Source organism: Spermophilus citellus, assembly GCF_964194105.1.
Source record: "Spermophilus citellus genome assembly, contig: SCAFFOLD_241, whole genome shotgun sequence".
Classification (NCBI taxonomy): Eukaryota; Metazoa; Chordata; class Mammalia; order Rodentia; family Sciuridae; genus Spermophilus; species Spermophilus citellus.
In genome coordinates, this window is record NW_027672865.1 from 434,460 (window position 1) to 446,373 (window position 11,914).

Genomic DNA, 11,914 nt, shown 5'->3' on the forward strand with positions numbered 1-11,914 from the left:
AAGGAGCAAGAGTCCAGCACCCTAGAGATTCCCAATGCGGAGCCTGGTGGAGCTGAATTCGCACCAATTCTATGAGAGGGGTGGGGCTGTCCCAAGACCCTTGGAAGGAATAAAAATAAATGTTCCCTAAACTGCCTTGGCTGCCTTGGGAGTCACCCTGCTTGTGCCCCATCCAGATTAAGCAGATGCAGAAGCCCCAGCTTCACTGGTGGTGGGGACCTGGGAGAACTTGTTTCCAGGAGCCACTCCCTAGGCCCAGAGTTGGAAGGTTAATCCGATTAAGTGAGCCACCAGGGTCCAGGAGCACACCAAGCAGCCTGGTGGGCGGAGACACCAGCCCTGGCAGGATGGCGCCCAGATCTGGGGTCAAGGTACTTCCCTGCCGCCAGTGCGCAGCCATGGAATCCACGCAGAGGTGCACTCGCAGGCCCAGGGGACGCGCCTCGGCCACCGTCAGGTGCTCGGGATCCCAGGACTCGCAGCCACTCAGGCCTGGGGAGGGGAAGAGCGAGAGACCCTGGAAAGGAAGCTGAGGTGCTAGGAAATGGTGAGTCACCGAAACCCAGTCCCAGGCTCATTCTCTGCGGGGGCCCAGAGAGCAGCGCTGGGGTGGGGGCAGAGGGAGGTGGGGGGCCCCCCCGAGCAGGAGGGGGGGCCTGGGTTGAGACGCAGAAACTGTGCCTGAAACGCCTGCGGGGCCGCTCCAGGATCGAGCGGGGTGACACGCCTCACCTCAATGCCTTGGAGACTCGACTCCCCACTCTCGGGGTCTCCGAACCCCTCCAAGACCTGCTCCCTGCCCCCTCATGGCCTGTGTCCCCCACATTAGGTCGGCACAGATGCGCTGGAGTTTCCCCCCACTAAGACCCGCTCTGCCCCTCCCATTCGGAGCCGGGACTCCTCCCCAGGGCCAAGTCCTACAATCTCTATAAGGCAAGTCCCCTGCCCCACCCTGACAAGGCTGTGACACCCTCCACACTCATTTTTTAAGACATGCAGGCCGAAGCCCGAGTTCTCCCCAATAAACTCGAAGCCCTTCGTGTCCCATCCTGGTCCCCACACCCAGCCATGGCCTGTCACACACTCTAAGACACAATCCTGTCCCACCCCCAACACGGTCTTGACCCCAGCTGATCCTCCTGTCCGGTCCTCTCCCCATATGGCCGTCTCGCCCTATCACTTCCCTAAAACCACCTGGTCCCGACTTGGGGCCCTGCATGAGTGTCCTCTCGCCCCCCCCCCCCCCGCACACCCCGCGCCCCCTCCCTGCTGCTGCTGGGGAGTCCCCAGGAACAGTCTAAGCCACTGCTGTCCCTCCCCCGGGGCCTCTCTCCCCTTCCCCCAGCACTGAGGGTCCCTCCAACACTAGGGCCGCCACTGGACCCCTGCGCCGTCCCTTCCCCTCCTAAGTCACTCCCCAGATCGCTCCTGGGACCAAATGTCCACCCAGGGGCAGCTCCGCAGTGCCCAACACTAAGGCCCGCCCCTGTCCCGCCCCCAGCATGTCCAGCCCCCCATCCTAGGGCAGGCACCTTTCACCACCCCACCTTAAGGCCTAGTCTCCCCCTAGACAGGCCCTGGTGGGCTCCTGGGAGTGTCCCCTTCCAGCCTCAGCTGTGCGTTGCCGCTCACACTGAGGCACGCCCCTTGCCCCACCCCCAGCACATCCCCCCTCTAGGATACGCCCCTTGCTCAGCCTCCTGCAGTCCATTGTGCACTTTAGAACATGCCCTTGCATCGCCCTCCACCCTGTCCCCCTAGGAAGGCCCCATCCAGCTCCTGGGCACGTCCCCCTCGCAGCCCCAGCTCTGCAGTGCCCAATAATCAGGCCTGTCCCTGGCCCACCTCCAGCACGCCCACACCCCCCACTCTAGGACACGCCCCGCCCTGCTCCTGGCCCCCAAGACCCCCATCCCGCCCCAGCGCAGCTGTGCAGGGCCTTATGACCCTCCCCCGGTGTGGACCCTTGACTTTCCCCCATCCCGCCCCTGCGCAGCTGTGCATGGCCTTATGACCCCCCCCCCCACACACACACACTGCTCACTAAAAACCACAGGGTGCAGACCCTTGACTTTTCCTCCATCCCCGCCCCGCTGCCACAGCTGGGTCCTCCTCCCAGCGCTAGGACACCCCAGTCCGCTCTGGGTCCTCCAGTCCGCCCACTGTGCCTTCTGGTGTCCCTGTCCCTCCAGCAGTAGGATCATCCTCCAGTCCCCTACCTTCAGGGCGCACAAGATCTATAGCAGCCCCCGCCCCTTCCCTCCGCCTACCCCCTCCCACTGTGACTCCGCCCGCCTGCCCTCCCCGGTTGCCCCACCCCCAGCACATCTTGGACAGCTGAGTACCTCTGGGTCCTGGGGCAGGTGGAGCCCAGGACACCATTGAAGCTCCTAGTAGCCTCTAGGGCAGTGGGGCGCCTGGACCCCTGTTCAGATACTCAGGGACTCTCTCCTCTGCCTGCTGTTGTGTCTCTGGGGTTGCTTTGAATCCCCCATCTGTGGTTTAAAATCCTAGTGTCCCTGCAGGTCTGGTCCTCCTAGTGCCCTGTCTGATGCTTGGCGCAGCCTTGGAGCACCTCGCACTGTGGACCAAGGCGCCTGCCAACCATCAGCCACCTCCTGACCCGCTGAGGACCCCAAGTGGCAGGCCTCAGGCTCTGGACCCCACGTTCGCCCCCGCTTTACTGAGAGTTGAGCTCAAATGACCTTAACCCAGAGGACCCATTTAGTGACAAAACAAATTCAAAGAGACCATGACTTGCACAACAACAAAGGGTGTTTCCAGGGTCACCCTGGGGTGTTGGTAGCGACAAATGTCACCACAAATGCACTCAGAAATCTCCCAGGATTCAGTTGCCCCATGTCCAAAAATAAACAAGGAAAAAAACAGAAAGTGAAAAACTTGTAAGTCAGGCATTTGTCACAGCACATTGTTACAACTGTTTTGTTATCATTTGCCACCGTTAATCCTTTGCTATGCCTAGATTATAAATTATACATTATGACAGGCATCTATATATACTGAAAAAGTATAGTCTATATAGGGTTAGGTACTAGCTGAACTTTCAACATCCTCTGAGATTTTTGGAATGTGTCCCCAGAGGATAAAGAGGGGACCTCTGTGCTGTTCGCATGGGGTTAAAGTGGAGGGAACTTTCTGATGAGGGCTCAGTTTCTGATTGCTTGCTGAGAATCTCCAGTTTGGGTGCAGGGAGAAAATGGGCCTCTCTCAGCATTAGTCTTGATTGGCCATTAGCAGTAGGGATTCCACCCTGGTTATTTTGGGCTGTTGGACTCCGTGCAAAACCAGAGGTTTCCCACAGCTGGATAATTCTCTTGGGGCTCAGTTGGCATTATAGGAGTTCAGTTCAAGCCCTCACCAGAAGCCTGACATCTACATATGCATGGTGTAAACTTTGCATGCCAAATCCTGTACATTTATTTCCTCTGCAGAGACTGTGCTGCTTTTGCTCCTTGTATGTTGGCTTCTGCAGACCTGTGAGTAGAAACCACCTAACGCTTCCAAGCCAAACATCCTGCTGATCTTGGCAGATGATCTGGGCATCTGGGATGTTTGTTGCTATGGGAACCTTACACTGAGGTAGAGTGTAGTTTGGGTCGTGGGGTTGTGCCTTGTGTGCAGTTTAGTGGAATAATTCACTTAAAATCGACCAGTGCAAATGAAATTTCTTAGTGCTGCAGAATTCAGCACCAAAAATGATTATTCTCCAAGAGTAAAAATAGGGTCTTAGCCCTCTCAAACAACTTGATGTCCTGCTGAGTTTATAAGGGTTTTTCTGTGGCTGCTGTAATAAATAACCAAAAACACAGAGACTTAAATGTAATCCAGGAACCACCACCCCTCCCCCAGCCCTGGAGGGCAGAAGCTGAGACCAGAGTCCCAGGCTGAGCTCCCTCCATGGGCTCCAGGGAGGCTCCTCCTGACTCTCCAGCTCCTGGGGCTCCAGGTGGTCTTTTGCAGAACAATATAATGGCCCCTCAAAAGCTTAAGATTGAATCACGATATGACCCAGCAATGCCACAACTGGGTTCAGACCCAAAGGATTTGAAAGCAGTGATTCCAAAAGATATTGGCATATCCTGTGTTCACAGATATGGATGGATGGTTGGCTGCATCAGAAGCCCTGATCCCCAGTATGACTGGAGACTAGGGAAAAAAGCATATCTTAGTGGGGTGGGGGGGAGCTAGGGCCAAAAATGGGGCCAAGGAAAAGGTCTGAATGGGGGTCTTTGGAGGCCAGAAGATCTTAGAGAGTATGGGATATTTTCTTATTTTGGCTAAACTGTGTAGAGGATTTCACACAGGCTTGTAAAATTGTACTCTGTTCTGAGTCCTTTATTCTCAGAGTTAGCAAATGACTAGAATTTTACCCCAAATCCATCATTTATGTATCCATTTATGAATGAGCCATTCCTCCACCCACCCATCTGTCCATGTTTTCATCCAGGCATCATCCATTTGTCTATCTGCCCATCCATCCATGGTGGATGGATAGATGGATGGGTAGGTAGATAGATGGATGAATAGATGGGTAGATGGATAGATGGTTGCCTGGATGGATGGATAGATGGTTGCCTGGATGGATGGATAAATGGGTGGATGGGTGGATAGGTGGGTGGGTGGATGGATGGATAGATCGGTGGATGAGTGGATGGATGGACGGATGGGTGGGTGGGTTGATGGATAGATGGATGGATGGATGGATAGATGGTTGCCTGGATGGATGGGTGGGTGGATGGATGGATGGGTGGGCAGATGGGTGGTTGGCAAATTGGTAGATGGGTGGATGGATGGATGGGTGGGTAGATGTGTGGGCAGATAGGTGGTTGGCAAATTGGTAGATGGGTGGATGGGTGGATCGATGGAAGGGTGGGTGGGTGGATGGGCAGACAAATGGGTAAATGGGTGAATGAATGAATGGATGGATGGATGGTTGAATGGTGGATGAATGGGTGGGTGGGTGAGTGGATGGATGAATGGATGGATGGACGGGCAGATGGATAGTTGGCTGGATGGGTGCATGGGTGGTGGGCTGGCTGGCTGGCTGGAAGGACTGACAAGGTTCTTTAACCTTGGTCCTACTGGTACACTGGCCCAGATCACTCTGTGATGGGCCCATCCTGTGCTTTGTAGGATGTTGAACAACATTTCTGGTCTCCACCTGCTGCTCACCAATAGCACCACATCCCAAAGTGGGACACCTCCAGTGTCTCTGCACTTTTCCAGTTGTCCTCAGGGAAGCAAAACTTTTCTTACGGGGGGCCACTGAGGTGGTCAGCTTTAGGTGCGTGAAGAACAAGGTCTGAGCTTTTATAGCTTAGCTTCCACCAGATGCAGCCTCCTCCAAGGTAGAAGGGAAGAGACTAGCACCTGTCATCTGACAGTCCATGGGGAATTCCATGAGCTCTAGGGGCTGGGTCACTGCCTTTGGGATGCCTATCTATAGTGAGATTCTCAATCTATTTTTGCACGTCTGACTGCAAAAGCTCTTAGGTGAAGTGTTTCATCTTCTCTTTGAATTTTGCACCTGAGAAACCTGGTAGGAAACTCAGGGTGCACCCTTCGTGGATGCTGGTGGGATATTTAAGGCACACAAGCCCCCTGGGTTGCATACCCCCCCCGAAAAAATAAGAAAAAGCCAAAAATGTAATTTTGTTGGGGTCCATCTTCCTCTAAGAAGCCCTGTGATGTAACCACAGAGTTATTGTGACAAGAGGTTCCCATAACCCACCCTAAGAGGAGAATGCCACTACGCAGATGTGCATTTCATACCCCGAACCCACCCAAGGTCCTGGATGAGCCCAGACTGCCTGGGCTCAGAACCCACGGCATTCCCCAGCTGGACAAAAGCTTCTCTCACAGCCCGTGTTTATACTCACTGTGCAACATCATCACCCCCAGAAAGTGAAACGGGCAAGGTGTCTGTGTGCCAGCCCCCCAGGCCAAAGCCAAAATTCAAAATCTGGGGTGCCCTTTGTAGCTTTGGCAACAGCTGAGGTGGGGGGAGGGCTGTAGGAGGAACCGCCCAGGGTGAGCCTCATCTGTCCTTTGCAAACTTAGAGAAGTGGGCACACTAAGACAGGTGCCACGCAGCCCCAGGAAGTTCCATGCAGGCCTCGTCTGAGGCCCAGAGCATTCCCAACCCTTTCCCAAGTGATATTCATCTGATTTTCTCAGGACCCCCAATATCGACCGGCTGGTGGAGGAGGGCATGAGACTCACCCAGCACCTGGCGGCCCCCCGTTCTGCACCCCGAGCAGAGCCACTCGGATCAGGTGGGTGTTGTGGGGACCCTGTACAGCAGCTCCCGGCTGCAGCCTGGACCCTATCGCCGCTCTAGCTTGGTAGTGATCCCGCAGAGACTGGGAAATTGAAAGCTAATGTGCCCTCCTGTCACCTTCCTGCAGTGTGTGCTCCGAACAGGACCACGTATACCCTCGCCCCTCAGGACCCTTAGCCCCGTGGGTGTTAAAACCCACGCACAATGCCGGACGCGGTGGCGCACGCCTGTCATCCCAGCGGTTGGGAGGCTGAGGCAGGAGGATCACGAGTTCAAAGCCAGCCTCGGCCAAAAGGAGGCCCTAAGCAACTCAGTGAGACCCTGTCTCTAGGTAAAATGCAAAATAGGGCTACAGATGGGGCTCAGGGGTTAGGTACCCCTGGGTTAATCAAATGGGAGTCACAGATAACCACACACCTCTTCCTGAGGTCAAGATCATCCCTAGCTGATCTGGGACACACAGCACGCTGCAGATTCTGCGTGAATTGTGCTGATACTCAGAGAAAAAAATTGCTCAGGGAAAAAACACTCAACACAAATGTCTGTGCACGTCTGGTACTAGAGAAACGTTCTTTTCCTTCTGGTATTTTCCACATACCAGCTCTTGTCTCATCAAATTGCCAGGTAGGTGCCCTTGGTAGGCTGTGTGGAGGGAGCCTTCTGGGACGGGATGACCACCATCATTGATGGATGAGAAGCAGAAATACAGTCATTGACAGGTGAGATACAATGCTCCATAGATGATGATGGTGATACTGTCAATGAAGGAAGATGGATTAATGATGCTCAATTGATAGCAATCCTGTCAATAGATAATAGAGGAACAGGTGATAGCTAATGATGGGTGATAGAGGTATATAAAGGTGACAGATGCATAATGCACATACAGGTGACAGATAAATGATGTGTGGATAGAAAGGGGATAGATGCAACATAATGGTACCTGGAAGATAGGTAATGATAGATAGATAGATAGATAGATAGATAGATAGATAGATAGATAGATACATGTACTGAGTTGGTTCTCATGATAGGCAAGGTGTGTCCAACTTATGCAGCTGACATTGGGGCAGATGATGCTCAGTGGTGGGGTCATACTGTGCACAATAGCACATTTAACAACCTCTCTGATCTGCACCCACTCCCTACCCAGAGCACCACCTCCCCACCTTCCCCAAGTGCTGACAGCCAGATTCTTGCCCACTGTCCCCTGGTGCCCAGAATCCCTTTGCTAAGACCTGTTCCTAGCAAAGGGAAAATGAACCTTGCTCTGCTGTGGGATCTGCAGGAATGGACAACGATGAGTACCTGGTCCTCTATTGGAACGCAGGCTTAGGCGGGCTTCCTGCCAACGAAACCACTTTTGCAAAAATCCCAAAGGAGCAAGGCTATACCACCAGCCTTGTAGGTATTTGAACACCTGATTCCCCTCCCATCCAATTGTCAAGGGACCAATTTCCTCTGGAGGAAAAAAAAAATCTTTCATCCTTCTCCACCTCCCGAGTTGGTATCTGGTTCCACTCCAGCCCTCTCAGATGGTTTTCAGTTCAGAAGTTCTCATTGCAGAGGTTTGGGGTTCTTTGATATATATTTTGCCTTCTTTCCTTCTATGAACCTGTCTATCTTCTTCAGCCCCAAGGAATCAGAAAGCTCTTCAGAGCCTGGCTCCACCACCTGTAATTCCAGTAGCTTGGGAGGCTGAGGCAGGAGGACCGCAAGTTAGAGGCCCACCTCAGCAGTTTAGCAAGGCTCCAAGTAACTCAGCGAGACTCTGTCTCTAAATAAAACACAAAAAGGGCCAGGGATGGGGCTCGGGGGTCGAGTGGCCCTGAGTTCAATCCCTGGTACCCCAAACCAAAAGCAAGTCTTGGTTGAGGTCACTCATAGCCTCTGCTGATTCAGGATCTGCTCTTTGGAGGTTTTCTTTCCCCTGACCACATCCAAATGGCCCTGGGGTTCTTTGTCCCAGGCAACAGCGTGTGCCCTTGGTGTGGCTGACCACCCACCCCCACTTGCAGGAAAGTGGCACCAGGGCGTGAGCTGCGCGTCCCGCGGGGACCACTGCCACCACCCACTGAACCACAGCTTCCACTACTTCTACGGACTGCCCTTCACCCTGATCAACGACTGCGACCCTGACAGGCCCCCAGAGCTGGGGGTCACAGTGGCTGCCCGGTTCAGCCGCTACACCCGCATCCTGGCTCTGGGCGTCCTCACGCTCACGGCTGCCAAACTCAGTGGCCTCCTCTCGGATCCCTGGACCGCAGTCGGGTGCAGGGCCAGCCTCGTCTTCACCACGTGGTTCTCCAGCTGTGGGTTCCTGTGACTCTGGAAAACTGTGTGCTCATGCGGAACCACCAGGTCACCAAGCAGCCAATTGATGTGGGAAGCACCACCAGACGGATGCTGCAGGAAGCCACGGCCTACATTCAAAGGTGGGGACCCTCACGATCTGGGGTGGGGGGCAGGTTCTGAGCCGTGAGCTACCCTGGGGTCCCATAGCAGCAGGTGCATTGAAAAGGTCCAAATTCACACTTCATTCACAAATGAAAGGAAGCTATCCTTCTTCATCGCTACATAGTATTCCACAGTGTATTTGCAGAAGGATTTTTTTATGGAGTCACTTTGCCCACCTCTGTCATCCTAGCAGGTGGGGAGGCTGAGGCAGGAGGATGGCAAGTAGGAGGCTAGCCTCAGCAACTGAGAGAGGCCATAAGAGACTCAGTGAGACTCTGTCTGTAAATAAAATATCAAAAGGACTGGGGAAGTGACTCAGTGGTGAAGCACCCCTGGATTCCATCTCTGGTGCTAAAAAAAAAGAAGAAAAAGGAAAGGCCCAACCTCTTCATATGAATTGGTTTCCACACTCGGATCTCTGCTTTGAGTTACCGGGTTGCACTGGAAAGTATCCAAGTAGTGGTCGTGCATCAGGGACTCCTTCCAAGGCCCAGGGAATGCCTGAGACCCCAGAGAGTACCCAACCATTTATATATAAGTAATAAATAAATATTCATACATTTACTACAATATATAGCTATTTCCCTATGCGTACATACCTATGAAGATATTTAATTTATAAATTAGGGAAAGCCAGAAATTAGCAGCACCTAATAATAAAATAATAATGATGGCAATGTTCTGTAACACAGGGTACGTGGGTGGGGTGTCCCGTCCCTCCCTCTCAAAATATCTTCCTGTACTATACTGACCATGGATGTTGTTTTACTCAGACAAAATTGCCACTGTGACCAAAAGTCCCAAGAAGAACATTTGGAGGAGGAAGAGTTTATTTGGGGCTCATGGTTTCCAAGGTTCAGTCCATGGTTGGCCGACTGACTCCATGGCTCTGGCTCAAGGGGAACAGAACAAAATGGCAGAAGGGTCTGGAGGAGGAGAGCAGCTCAGGACAGGGCACCAGGAGGCAGAGAGAGCTCTGCTCAGCAGGGAAAGGATAGAGACCCCAAAGGCACAGCCCAGGGATCCCCTCCTCCAGCCACACCCTACCTGCTACAGTCACCACCCAGTGAGTTCATCCAAGTGGATTAATCCACTTCTAGGTCACACCTCTCATAATCTAATCATTTTACCTGTGAACTTTCTTGCATGGTCTCACTCATGAGTTTTTGGGGGGAACCCTCACAGTGAAATCCCAGCAGGTGAACCCAGGTCATGGACCCAGCACATTCAAGGTCCACTGTGGACACCATCATCTGCCGTCCATAATTCCAGTGGTTTTCTAATTTCACAAACAAGGACAGGCCCTTTCTCCTCTTTGTGTCCCAGCTGCACGTCCACAATCCTCTGGTGACCTTGAAAGCCTTCCTCAGGAGAAGCCGCCATGGTTTTTACAGAGACAACCTGGAGGAGATGGAGTGGTTTGTAGGTAAGTCAAGATCAAGAACGGGGGAGAGTACACCCCACTCGTGTCATTTGTTTGTTCATTTCTTCCCAGTGATAGTCTAATTTTGCACAAAACCAATCATTTCGTTAGCAATCAGTTTTGTGAGAAGCTGTCATTCAGCATCATCCTTAGTGGTTACAGGAAGCAGAGAGACAACGTTAGCTTTCGGCATCATGGAGGAAAAGGGCTCTGCTTTTAGGGCTTTGGGACACGCTAGAGAGAAGCAAGAACTTGCAGACTCTTCCATCTGCGAGGGTTTCCTGGAGACGTGGAAGCCCTCGCAGGTCAGGTGATATGTCCTTGCATGAATATCCTGACATCTGAACTACGTGAGAGGCAGATGTCCCCAAGGAGGACAGCAGCTCACATCCCTCGTGAATTGGCCTCTGTGCCTTCAGGGGTAGGAAGGACTGCTGGTCTCCACGGTGCAGGGAGATACTGCTGGGTATGCAGGTGTCCCCTGCTCTGCTGATAATGGCCATCATAAATTTTACTGCTATTGGTTGTGGTTCCTTCCATGTGGGCTGGAATCTGTCATTGCTTTACCCCGCCCTGGGGCACCCTCTCACCCTTTTATTAGGGCACTTGACCCCACCGACACTGCACATAAAAACCATGCCTGCTGACAACGTCCTGGATATTTCTTTGCAATTCTCTCCTGGTTTTCGAGGTGACGCAGTGCTAAGCAGACCTGGGCACGACAGTCTCAGCACCGTGATCTCACATGTCCCTGTGGTCTCTTGGCAGGGGGCTCTTTCTGTGATGGTCCAGTACAAGATGGCTTGTGCATAGAATGGGAAGCGCATGCCCCCAGCTGAGACCCGTGTGGGCACTCTCTCTGACACCTTCCACCTTCTCCACAGTTAAAGCCCTCCATGCCCTTGATTAGAACCATCTGAAGAACTCCACAATCACCCATTAGGACTCCAATCATGGAGGGTTACTGGAGGCCACAGATGAACACCAGCAGCTGGGGAGGTGCAATGGGATCTACAGAGGTGAGGGGCTAGCCACGGGGAGGAACAGAGACAGGGAGCCAAAGGAGTCTGCATCGGAGGTCCCAGAGCAAGGAGACTATGGAGGAGGAGGGGGGATGATGCTGAAGAGGAGGAGGAGAAAGAGACAGAGGTGGAGGAGGAGAATGAGGAAAAGAAAATGGAGGAGGAGGAGGAGGAGACAGAAGAGGAGGAAAGGAGATGAAAAAGAAAGACAAGGAGGAGGAGTAGGTGGAGAGATGATGATGTTGATGATGAGGAGAAAGAGGAGAGATGAGGAGGAGGAGAGGAAGGAGAAGGAGGAGGAGATGGAGGAGGAGGAGAAGGAGGGAAAAAGGATGGAAAAGAAAAGAGGATGAGAAAAAGGAGGAGGAGAAAGAGGAAGAGAATGTGGAGGAGGAGGTGGTAGGTGAGAGAAGAAGGAGGGGGAGGAGGAGGAATAAAAGGAGGAGGAGATGAAGTAAGAGGAGATGTAGGAGAGATGAGGAGGAGGAGGAGGAAGAGGGGGAGATGATGAGGAGGAGGAGGAGGAGGAGGAGGAGAGGGAGGAGAAGAAGAAAAAGGAGATGGAAGAGCAGGAAAAGGAGGCTAAGGAGGAGGAGGAGGAGAAGGAGGTGGAGGAGAAGGAGGAATAGGAGGAGAAAAAGATGGAGAAGTAGGGGGAGGAGAAGGAGGATAGGAGGGAAAAAATGGTGGTGGTGGTGGTGGAGGAGGAGG

The 11,914-nt window shown here is 53.0% G+C and overlaps 1 pseudogene across 1 annotated transcript; it reads left to right on the forward strand.

Moving 5' to 3' along the window:
• The first annotated feature begins 347 nt into the window (after window positions 1–347).
• On the forward strand, window positions 348–11,200 carry LOC308640515 (arylsulfatase D-like; annotated as a pseudogene). The gene is made up of 7 exons: window positions 348–457; window positions 3,453–3,600; window positions 6,199–6,316; window positions 7,590–7,709; window positions 8,320–8,736; window positions 10,048–10,184; window positions 11,066–11,200. The product of its transcript is annotated as an arylsulfatase D-like (transcript).
• The last annotated feature ends 714 nt before the right edge of the window (window positions 11,201–11,914 follow it).